This window comes from Gobius niger (genome assembly GCF_951799975.1).
Source record: "Gobius niger genome assembly, chromosome: 23".
Taxonomy (NCBI): domain Eukaryota; kingdom Metazoa; phylum Chordata; class Actinopteri; order Gobiiformes; family Gobiidae; genus Gobius; species Gobius niger.
In genome coordinates this window covers 7,538,780-7,551,212 of record NC_136874.1, presented here as the reverse complement: position 1 = coordinate 7,551,212, position 12,433 = coordinate 7,538,780, and the positions used below count along the sequence as shown (strand labels likewise).

The 12,433-nt window shown below is 42.5% G+C and overlaps 1 long non-coding RNA gene across 1 annotated transcript in view; it reads left to right on the top strand.

The window, feature by feature from the left end:
* The first annotated feature begins 2,471 nt into the window (after positions 1-2,471).
* The window catches only part of LOC306982079, a 62,562-nt gene continuing 52,600 nt past the window's right edge, over positions 2,472-12,433 (top strand). The window contains exon 1 of the long non-coding RNA XR_013794164.1: positions 2,472-2,607. This is a non-coding gene — a long non-coding RNA (uncharacterized lncRNA). The remainder of the gene's footprint in view (positions 2,608-12,433) is intronic.

The following is a 12,433-nucleotide window of genomic DNA, read 5'->3' as shown; positions in this document are numbered from 1 at the left end:
TCACAGGGCTGCACAAACCATTAAGGCAATAAAACAGAACAGAAAAGTCTCCATCGCGTTCAGTCTGAATGCAGTATAATAGCAGCATTTTTTATCACAGCGCCGCTCAGTGGATGAAATCTTGGAAGAGCAGAACGCCCGAATTAAAGACATGTTCCAATCAGGCGTCGTAATGTATGAGCTTCCAAATACCTGCAAATGCATAGAGCCAAACCAAGCGTCTTTTCTGTCTTTTATACGAGTCGAGTAATTAGCTCAGCGTAATTGAATCCGCGCTTTAGAAACAGGATTTTTTAACGCTCCTGGTTGCATTTGTGAACTTGCCTGGAAACCCACCGCGAGGCATTCACATCAAAAAGAGATTTCTGACACCTTTTTGTGGGAACTGCTTTATTCGAAAGTATGAATCTTAGCTTTTAGGGACATTCAAAGGCGCTGCTTTACATATCAATGGCGAACTGTGGCTTTTTAACTCCCCCTCCACCCCCACCGTAAAAAAGAAGAAGAAGAAGAAAAAAAAAATCTCTCATCAAGTCTTCAGAAAGCCGTAGCAAAAGAAGAGTCACCTCATTTCAGCAAGTTCACAGATGAAGTTTCAAGTTTTCTGCCGCCGCGTTCCTCGGGGTTATAGGAGCGTCTCACAGTCCCTCGGTGCTGCTTTGTCGCCTCTGGGATATCTTTTGACTCTTGGGACTTTGCTGCCGACTGGCACTTTAAGCAAAGCAGCGATCACGAAAACAGATACAGTGCACAGCAGGAAGAACGGATTGGAGAGCTTAAATTTGACGATTGGAATTGTTGGTGTTTCTCATCATCCTCTCAAGATGTTTTGCAAATCTTTCTTGTGATTGATCGATATGTTCAGTGCATATGACTATTTATTTTCTTTTTTTGCATAGAGGCACAGTAAGAAAGACAAATCACTCTTCCTAAATGGGTTTCTAAATCAATGTTGGAGTGAGTGCTTCCAGTATATTCAAACAGTCTATATCCAGCAAACCTTACCAGACATTTTTGCCCATCTGTGTGTTTCAAAAGCAGATATTTGTGGGGAGAAATAGACCTTTGTGCACTGTCCTGTTAATTCTGAAGCCCTTTTTAGCTACGGTTAGCTAGCAGCTAGTTTAGGTTGTCGTTTACCATGACAGTATTGCTCCCTCATAGTCGTGAAACATGGTTATAAACTCCATCCATCCATCCATTTTCTGCCACTTTTCCGATTCCGACTCCTGCAGGTGGTGGGTCCACGGGAGGACGGCCTCACGATTAAATGATGCTGTTGGTCTCTTATAAGGGGCTTCTGAAGCGCTCTTTGTCTGACCCGTCACCTAGGACCTGTTTGCCATGGGAGACCCTACCAGGGGCACGAAGCCCCCGACAACAGAGCTCTCAGGATCATTCGGGTGCTCAAACCCCCCCACCACGATAAGGTGGCGGTTCCAGGAGGGGGGTTATAAACTCATCTCTTTGAATAATTGTGATGTCAGAAATCAGTTGAGAAAGTTGCAATCTAGCAAGCACAAAAAAATCAGGTAAAGTGCCTTTAAAGGTGCACTATGCAACTTTTGAAGTGAATTTTTTTTCTATATATTTGTGTATATTTGACCTTTTTGACTCAGTGACTTTATAGATGCAGCACGGCACCTTTGCTTTCCCTCACAGAAACCCCAAAACAATTGATTCTGGAGCATCATAGAGGCCACTGTGAGGGAAAGCAAAGGTGCCGTTCTGCACCTATAAAGTCACTGAGTCACTAAAAGGTCAAATATACACAAATATTAACTTTTTTTTTTCACTTAAAAAGTTGTATAGTGCAGCTTTAAGGACCAAACTGTAACTGTCTAAAGAATCGTCAAACAGGGTGACAAACTGACATAAAAATGTTTTTGTAGCCCTTTTGTTCCCTCCCAAAACACCAAATAAGGCTTTCTATGTTGGTGCATATTCATTTTGTATTTTGATATTTTACATTCACATGATTAAAATGCACAATAAATGCCATGTTAACACAAAAGACAAAAAGAGCAATCTTTTACAATCACTTTAGATTGGTTTTATTATATTATATTATTTGTGTTATTTACATCATTGAATATCTGATAATTTATGTACGGAACTTACGAATATTCAAAATGATATTTGTTTAAGATAAAGTGAATTCCATAAATTAATTCCTTTCACTGTGACAATCCGTCCCATTGCTTTGCATCTGAACCTTTTTTTTTTTTTTTTGCATACCTCTGTTCCCCTGCTCATTGGTGTAAAACTCTCAGACCTTGATGCGCCGCACCTCTTCTCCTCTGACTCCGTGACAGCCCGGTGTAAATTGGCTGTGCATTGGTCCTTCCCGCAGCAGTCAGCTCTGTTAGCCGCAGACAGCACCCATTATTTCTCTCATCTCCTCTCTCCCTCTCCCCCCCTCTCTCTCCCCCCCTCTCTCTCTCTCTACACCCCACTGGCGCAGATCGACACAGACAGATGGTTCAACCTTCGCCGAGCTGTGCCCATTCTCCGGCGGTCCCCACGTCCTCCAGACGGGACCTCACAATGTGGCCGTCCAAATGTCTCCGTCCCATACCAGGAGCCCAGGTGGAGGCGCCGGGAGAGGTGGGTTTTCGAGCGAAAGTCATCAAAGTCTCTCCTGAGCTGTCTGGAAACTGCTTTTGTGGTCACTTTGAAAGCAGCAGGGTGCGATGGGCAACTTCATTCAGCGATGCTCGACAGCCGGCACAGACGCTCCACATTTCGCTGCACAACTGGTGAAGGATTGTGTCGCATACCTTGAAATATAAGCCGTATAGTGTCTCTTCAACCAAATTGAAATACTGACGGCATCTTTGCATTTATATGATCATTTTCAAAGCCACAAAACATAGAGAGAAGACAAAAGAATCTTCCATTTCTTCGCCATTACTTTCACAAATGCTGAATTATGAATACATGTTCCTTCTAAATAAAGAGACAGAGACATGGAAATGAGCAAAGTGGTTCAACAGCTCTTAAATCAGGAGTCTCCTACCTTTGCTTAACAAAGCCATCAGAGCTACTTATGCTTCAAAGGCACTTGTGTTACAATGCATCTTAGGAGGAGTTCACCCCTTGAGTTTGTAGTCAAGATGTTTCAGCAAAATTGAAGACAATTGCTTGAATTTTGTCCTTATACTTTATTGACCTTAATGTTTGCAGATTCTGTTCAGAGTATGAACAAAGAACAAAAAGAACATACCTGTGTAATGTGACTTATTAAACGCATGTAGAAGCAACCAAGAGCTACTGATTGGAAATTCCCAACATAAATCCTTAAAAATCCGACAATGTCAACCAGGAAGTCAATGGTGCGTTCCAGGCAACTGGTGACTGGTATTTTTCCCACTTGAAAATTGCGACTATAACAGTAACACAACCTCAGAGCGTTCCAGCTGAATAAACTTATATGTAAACAAAACGGCTAATGCTACAACAGTTAGCTAATAAGATGCTAACGTTATATGAAAGTTTCTAAGCACTAGGTATAATTCAAAACACGCTTTTCCAGGAAGGGAACAAAGCAAGGAGTAATAAGAAACTTGCCTTGGTAGATACTGTAAGTGTGGCAAATATATCCAAGGCACTCTGACGGACATTAAAAGTCCTTTACTAGGAGAAAGGGACGCCCCAATGCGTTTCGACCAACACACTGGCACATAAGCTCTGAAGAAGTCGTATAACTCCATGCTATAGGCACGATATATTGAAGGCTGTGACCAAAAGTAACCTTCACATCACAAATGCAGTGATTTTGTCAAAGTTTTATCATTAGCTGCACATATCCACTGGGGGGCGCCATTGCTGTCTTCATCTCATATCTGAACTCGGAGCAGTCTGAACATCTCCGAGATTGCAAGTTGTAATTACCAGTTTGAGCGCCGTTCCAATTCATTTTTCCAATTGGAAGGTGCGTTTACCAGTTGCCTGGAACACCTGATGATGTTAGCTTCAAGCTACATACGCTAACGTTAGCAACAAGTGCCGTTTTTAGCTTCTACTGCCAATGTGCTGTCAAAAACCATCCATATGGACCCTATTTGGATTTGACTTTTTTGTGTGTGATAAATATGTTTATAGTCCGCCAGAAAACAGCTAAGATTGAGAGGTTTTCTTCCCCCTCGGCTTAGCCACGTCCCCTTGCATGACACATTGCAGTCTGTATCTATAGGAGGCTACACAATTCAGCATATTATATTTTAATACTTCTTTAAACAGAACTTTGAAAGAATCCACATTTTGTCTCAAGTATTTAAGTTGGCTCTATTCTGAAAAGCTACATCTGGGACGCATCTAAATTAATTTTCCTGTTCCTTTTTCTTCCAAGGCCTTAAGTTATGACTGTGTGGACCTTCTTTATTGCGCCAACTCTAGAGAAAAACCCACTGAGGCTTGTGTAATGTGGGATATGTGAACCGCTGGGCTGTATATGGGGTATGTGTGTATAAAGCATGAAGGACAGTCTCATCGAAATACATATTTTCATCCGGCTGCGAGCCACAGACACCACTGGGATCGATGTGGGAAAGGCTGTACGTGTGAAAGATTTGAATTTTTTACGAGGTGACGTATATGGTACATCTTTGCGTGGTTTGGACGGAGGAGAAGTCAGTGGTAAATTAGGACTCTCGTCTATCCATCCATCTTCTTCCACTGGACAGAAAGCAGTAGTGTTATATACATATACTTATGCCGCCTTTTTAGCTGATTGTTTTGAAGCCAGCACAGGTTCAATGTAATTTCAATTCCCACTTCCTCAAAAGCGCTTGTATTTTCCAATTCACAACTACAAAGGCTCATCTCTCCCACAGCTCATGAAGGCAGCAGAAGTCCAGGGCGTCCTATAGGTATTCCCCGAGGCCTCTAAGCACTGAGCGCGTTGTTTGTCTAGTAAAAAATTGAAAAAGAAGCTAACTCCTTCCTTTTGAATTTGATGAGTTTGATTAAAAACGCTCTCTGATAAATCCATACGCCGTCACCGCTGTTGAAAGAAAATGAAAATAACTTCTACATCGGCGCATTTTATTCTGGGCCGACATTCTTTTGCTTATCATGAGTTATTGGCGTTTATGAAGAGTGCGAACGAAATATTGGATTTCATGTTCTTATATAAAAGACGCCGCTTTGGGACGCAAACTCGTAAATCAATACGGCCGACGAGCACAATACGTCTCTATTTTTAGTTTAGTCTGTAGGTTTTCTCGCAGCTTATTATGTCCTGCTTTGTCTGATAGCCTTGTATTGGGGGGAAACACTTCCTTCTGTGCAGGAGCGGTCCCACGGCTTATTGACTCAAACAATTCAAACATTGGTGGAAAATTATGACCACTTATTATATATACAGCTACGACTATTACTGCTCCATTGCAGCAATATATAATCTCTGCCTTGTGCTTGTGCTACTTTACTACTTAAACTACTGCTGTACTACTGCTACTATCACAAAGACCCATATGACTCATTTACAATTACTGCTTATATTCCAAATATAAACCACAATTGCTCCTGAGTCATATATTAATTTCATTTGCGCTTGATTTAAAGGTGCACTGCGTAAGATTTTGGATTATACTGTTGCCTATCCAAAACCTGCTCCAGCTGACGAGTTTGACGCAGAACATGGCATTTTTTGCAATGGGTAATCAAAGAATGGATTTGTCTCACCAGCCTGGAGACTAGTTGTAGACCGAGTTGCCGCTAGTCACATAGATGTCTCTTATATATCCCCTGGCAAAAAGGCGGATATGTTGGATGTCAGGGTGTCCACATGATCTCCAAGAGGTCTACATGGTCTCAAGCAGTTGTCTCGCGAATCCTAGGTGACGGGTCAGACGAAGAGCCGTTCAGAAGCCCCTGAGAGACCAACAGGCCCAGTTAGAATCGTGAAGCAGTCCTTCCGTGGACCCACCACCTGCAGGAGGAGCCATAAGGGACTGGTGCAATGTGATTCCATGACCCAGCAACAGTGGAAGATGGATGGATGGATGGATGGATGGATGGATGGATGGATGGATGGATGGATGGATGGATGGATGGATGGATGGATTGTATTCTCTTTATTGGGTGAAATGTTACTCAGTGTGGCTTTAACCAAGAAAAGTCTCACTGAAACCAAGAATAAAATGGTAAATGGTCCCTATTTATAGAGCGCTTTTCCACTCACCCAGGGGTCTGCAACCTTAAACATCAAAAGAGCCAAATCAGTTTTGAACCCAAAGAAAGACCTACGACTATTTTTATCCACACACAACAAAGCACACACTTTTCGAATTGATATTAAAAGTTAAAAAAAAATATGCAACATCTTTGAAACTGTCCTGATCGCAGGAACAAATTTCAACAAATCATTTCTCACAGGCCTCATTGCGGCGCAGATTTTGACTCATACTAATGCAGATTGTCGCTCATATAAATAAACATTATGGTTTTACTTTTCTTAATCGGCTACAGAGTACAGACAATGACTCAAGAACCTTCATATAGGATTATTTTTCATCGAAACAGCTGCATGAGGCTTGATAGCGGTTGTAGTATTTGTCATCATGATACTGTTGTATAGACACAGATTTGACTCACCCATGCTGTCTGCTCGTCTCCTTCTGCCTGTCCCTGCGCCTTAACCAACTGCTGTGACTCACGATCTATACAACTGTCCCTGTTTGCCAGCACACACTCACCAACTTAGACCAGAACCTTCAACAACCACTGGGTTTCTAACATGGACAGAAACCTCAAAAAGTTACTCTGCCTTTTGAATACTATGAATAGCCTATATCAGAACAAATGTATTCAAATAGGGTGCTAAGTCAAGTGCTTCTTTTGGGTTTTAAAGCTGGAAGTAACGCCATCATGCCACAACAAGGGCTATGAGAGGCAGAATATGCTCCATTGTCATGATAATTTCTCTCATTTCGAGGTTTCCATGGCGAAAAGTAGGAGATGGCGGGCTCCACGCAGCGATCCTCGGTCCTCATGAATATATAATTTGAACGGAGCTAAATCGCGCTGGCACGGAGAGACACCGGCTGCGGAGGGATGTCAAAGAAAACATGTTTGCAAATGTCCAAATATGTATGCAGTAAAACAAAACGAGACTCCCTGTAGTGTTGTGGATAAACCGTGAGGAGTTGAATAAGAAGCCTGTGACGGGCTACGGGGCTGAATACTTTTAGCACATTTTAGTCGGCAGTAATGTTTATGAAAGTCAGAGGAACGTGTCTTCAAAGTAAGTCCTCTCAACTTGAAGGGAAATGTAGTCGCCCAGATAGGAAGACGAGAAAGGTACTGGACGGAAACTGAGGTTCAATACAAAATGAACCGTTGTCATATGCAAATTGACTCAATGTGGAAAGACAAGAGTTTAAGAATAGAAAACTGTCAAATGATTGAAAAATGAATGACTGCAATGAACATTTTTTGATAAGCTTTTTGAATTTTAAAGAGTTAAAAGACATCGGCAAAAGTACTCCGACACCTTTGGTATAAATAAGAGTGGAGACTGAGAGCCAGGCCTTCTTGTCCAACGTTATGGATGAAGAAATGGATGTCACTAAAGTTGATTGAGTCAAGGCATGTGTCTGAATACTTTTGGCAATAAAGTGTATGTTGTGCTTTGTAGCCTGGTGAGACCAGAATGATCCCCCTCTATAGAGAGATCAGTCTGGAACCCCCACCCCCATTGGCGGCATCAGAAAAATCAAAACGATCTCGTATATCATCGGTAGACGCCAACTCTTCGCCGATTGGTTTACTCCAATTCCTGTTTGCTTGCATATGTACCACTGTGGGAAAGGCTAGGAAACAAAAGCTTTTGACTCAATGTGGAAAGAGAAGAGTTTTGTTTTTGTTTCGTTCAAGAATATAATACTGTTTCAGATAAGCTTTAGATATTTCTCGGACAAGAGATGAAAGATATCGCCAAAAGTACTCCGACACCTTTGAGATGAATTAGAGTGGAAACTGAGAACCAGGCCTTCTCGTCACACCATTCTTCAAATGCAGTACTGGAAGAACTGTCAAAATGGTCACAAGTCCCTATCAACATGTTGTGGCCAGCCTTCCCAGCTGCAAATGGTGGACCAACGTCATGAATGAAGAAATAGAGGTCACTGAAGTTCATATGTGAGTCAATACAGTGCATGTTGTCCTAAAGACGTAGTCATTTGCTGTTAAACACAGTCTGATTTCTCTTGACTCTTCTATGGGGCATGTGTCCTCAGCCTTTGACCCACCCTTCAACCAGAGCAGCGGGTCGCGGCGGGCAGAGGGCGACCGCAGTGCAGCGCCCCAGGACCCAGCTCTAGATCTTAAGCCAGGATCTCAGTCAGGAGTATTTATAGCTGAGGAAAAAATACCCTGTCTACGTGCTGGGAGTAGAGAGAGATGGCCACTCAGCATTAGCCTTAACAATCAAGTTCATTAGTCTAAAAATATAATCTGCTTTGGTTTACAGTAATTACATTTTACCATACAGGCTTCAAAGTCCTAAAAGGATAACCAGATTATTGCTGCAAACCCTATGTCCATAAACAACGTATAATCTTTTAATCCTTCGGGAAAAAAAAATGAGAAAAAAAGATTTATATTTATACATTCCCTCCCCCCCCCCCCCCCCCTCAAAAAAAGCACGGCCTTAAATCTCCCCCTTCCCCGGAGGCGTCTCAGTGCACAAAAGTCCGACTAAGCATAGCGAATTACCAGGCCTCCCCAAGCAAAGCCGATCTCTCACTCTCTCAAGTTCATCTGCAAACTGCTTACTTAGCGTTGGCCTGGCCCACGTCGCAGATTGTGATTAATAGTAGCAGATAGAGATAGCGTAGTGATAGCATAGCCGGGACAGTGGCAGAGCGGTTGAGGACTCTGCTGTTACTGTATCGCCTCAGGCCACCGCTGCGCATAGAGTCAGTGAACTGGAGAGGACTTGGCGTAATGTCTAAAACAGCAGTAATGGGGCAACGAGGCGTGCTAAAGATAACTTATGGAAATGGAGATCCTTCCTAAAAAAGGACCTGGAAGTGGAGGTTGTGGTTCCGCTTATACTTCAACAAACTACTTAATTCTGAGCCTGATGATCGTACTTCAACTCAGTAAAGCTCTAGTCTTGCTGAGATGGACTGTGTAAGACCAAGTTAATAGAACAACAAAAGGACAAGTTCAAGGATTTACTCCAACAACAAAAACAACAAGAGAACGTCAAAGGATTTGTTAAACTCAATCTGGAAACTAGAAACACCAAATTGGATGAAATATCAAAGGACATCCAAGTATGAGATGGTCGGCCCATTAGTCCGACAACCCATTAGTCCGACGTCTCATTGTTCCGAAAATTTCCCACTTAATAGGGGTTTAAGAATAAAATTAAGTTCAGACAAGTCTACTAGCCTTAAGGTTAGGGCCAGTGGTTGTATATGGCTCCATAATCCAACACAACTGGGTCGGACTAATGGCACCTCTGCTCAATGGTAAATTTTCGGAATACTGAGACGTCGGACTAATGGGTTGACCAATGGCATGGCACCGTGATGGTTTGCTCACCTTCTCGGATAAAATGGAGGTACCTGGAGGGGCCGAGGCGCAGGAACAAGCCGGTCTTTGAGGAAGTGATGGAAAGATGGGTAATGTGTCATAAAGTCGTCAAAAAGATGTTTACCGAGAAGCTCCAGCTGCAGGACTCCATTGTTAAACGGGGTCAGCAGAGAATTGATCTTTTAAGGAAACTGAACTCTTTGCATGTGAAGGAAAGTATTGTCTGCAACTCTTACTGCAATTCATTGAGAGGCTCTTCACGTTTTGTCTGTTTGCTGGTTCTAAGGTTTTTCAGTGAAAGACAACAACAATCTGCAAAACATTGTCAAAACCTGCTCTTGAAGCATTGGAGTGAAACAAAGAGACTTACATTCTCTATGGGAGGTGCTAAAGAAGGCTAAATGTCTGTCCTCAGAGTTTTTGTTGATTCTTCTGGATGTTGTTTTTATGGACCTTCTTGGAAAACTAATGGTTTGTGTGACCGTGGCTTTGTATCTTGTTAATATGAAGCGCAACCAAGTATTATATGGAGCTCACTCGATCATAAAGTGTTATGGCATGTTCACTTTGAATAAAATGTACAAATATTTAAGAAAACCTCCCATGCAGGCAGCAGCTGTATGCAAACATGTGCTCTAAGTAGGTCTATGGTAAACAAGCGCCCTCAAAGTCAACATGGCGTTTCGAATAATTCACAGAGACATGCTTAGAGTGAACACACGCCCAAGGGAGAGAGAGAGAGAGTGGGGTCCTCAGTAGTTAATCCACTGTGCTGTGAGTTCAATCGGCCTGAAGGTATAGCGTGTAGCATGTAGTATAAGGGATTGTGCGCTGTTGTACTGTGAAAGAAATGGCACAGACTGGTACAAAAATAAACTGTTGGTTGGAGGCGCATGATGTCGAGAGGTCAGTTTTGCTGTTTTCCATGTTTTCTGAGCGGCTAAGTGTCTCTTGTGTTTGGAAATCTGAATATTTATGAAAGTTTTCTTTCATGCCAATAGGCGATTGAGCAGCATGCTGGGTAATCAGGGGAGTCGGGATGTTTCCTGGTGGGCCTTGGCACTTTTGGGCCTCAAGAAACAGAAGATTAATAAACAGAAAAGTTTTTAAAAAAATAAAGAAAATAGAAGTACTTTGACCTCAGTGAGAAACCATTTGATGTTGAACCCATCCACACAAGCTTAAGTCCAATCTTCAATCTTTGTTGAGCTCATTAAACAAGAGCTCGTAAGTGGGACAAAAACATGGGAAAAGGTCACGTGGGGGGTACATTAGCTACCCATGTGTTAAAACCAGTGGTTGGACGATAATTGGGGATTTTACAATATCAGTTATTGGCCGATATCTCTGGGGCAGAAAGTGATGGAGACTCCCGAGAACAAGTCCTCCCACAATTCACTCAGCCTCAGGGAAACAGAGAAACATCACAATGAAAATTTGTTAGCCACAATATTGTTCAATATTGCTCAGTAAATATGGACATGGCTGCATGTCATTTTAAAGCACAGAACCTGGAGAATTCAATCGCTGAGTTAGCTCCATAATTGTATTTTTGGTCAGCGTACAAAATTCTGTGGCTAGCAACGGTATGTTAATGCTAACGGCATCTAATCAGAGGTGGGACAGAAACGATGATTGGATCAAGTAATAAAATAAAATCGGTCTCTGCTGCGACCAAGTATTCATGATTTTACAGGATTATAGACCAGACATTTGGAAAAATCGGCCAAAAATGGTGTCTGAGCATTTCGGCATCGGTCAATTAAACCCCCCAATGATCGGCATTGGCCTTAGAAAAACCCATACGGTCGACCTCAAGTTAAAACAATAGAGTTCCGGAATGTCATACCGCTTAGCATCATGGGATTAGCTGCAATAATAAACTAATGGAGATTTTAAAAGGTAAAATACTGGAGTTATTGTTCACATTAAAACACCGCAGTATATTAGATGTATTTAGAAAGTAGTGGCTCAACAGCTAGTTGAGTTGTTCTGCGGCGTTTTTTCCTCCACTTTTTGTACTGTTCTTAGCTAATATTAGTCTATGGAACATGTATGCTGACAACCTCAAAGATGGCGGATCTTGTTGTAACAAGAAAACGTGCCCACAGGAGTGAATTTGTGTATTTTCCAGGTGAGCTTATACCAACTGTCTGAAATGCTCTCAGTCTGTTGCACTGACTAGCTGAACGTGGGCCGGTCCAAAGCCTCAAACTCTAGGGCTAAAATGAGCTCCCAGCACGCCACTTTTACAGTCTATCCATGCGTGTGTTGCAAATTGCGAGGTAGTTTCCCAATGAGTCAAATGTAGATGGGTTCCATGATGACTCCTTGAGAAGAGCATTTGAACCATTGAGCCCTATAATATCTCGTTTAGTTGTTAATTCTCAATCCAGAACAAAATCTTAAATGTGAAATCTCAATTCAAAGATGTTCCGAAGCGTCTCCCCCCCCCCTCCCTGAGCTGCACCATTTCGAGTGTGAGACAGTCTGTGTGAGTTAAATAGAGTGGACGTTTCTCCTCAGTGGCTGTCAGAAGAGTATGGGCAGAGCCAGAGGAGCAGGTGGGTTGTTAATGTAAGTGCAGCCTTTGCCTCTCTGAGCGGAGGATCCCACCAGGTAACTCCTGTCAGTCCAGCGCACAATCACACAGCTGGCACTGGCTCCACTTAAATGTGCAATAACCGCGGGCTGCTTTTTCCTGACCGGCCTTATTCCAAATCCGAAAGACATGCTCCCGACCTGTTGACTCTCGAGATGAACAGAGGGGACATGCGGTACTAAAACACACAGCCAACTTCGCTTCTCGACTATGCAAATATGAGCTAACACTATATATGGTAAACTGCTTTAAAATGTGCAGTTAGATGGATTTACCAGCAGT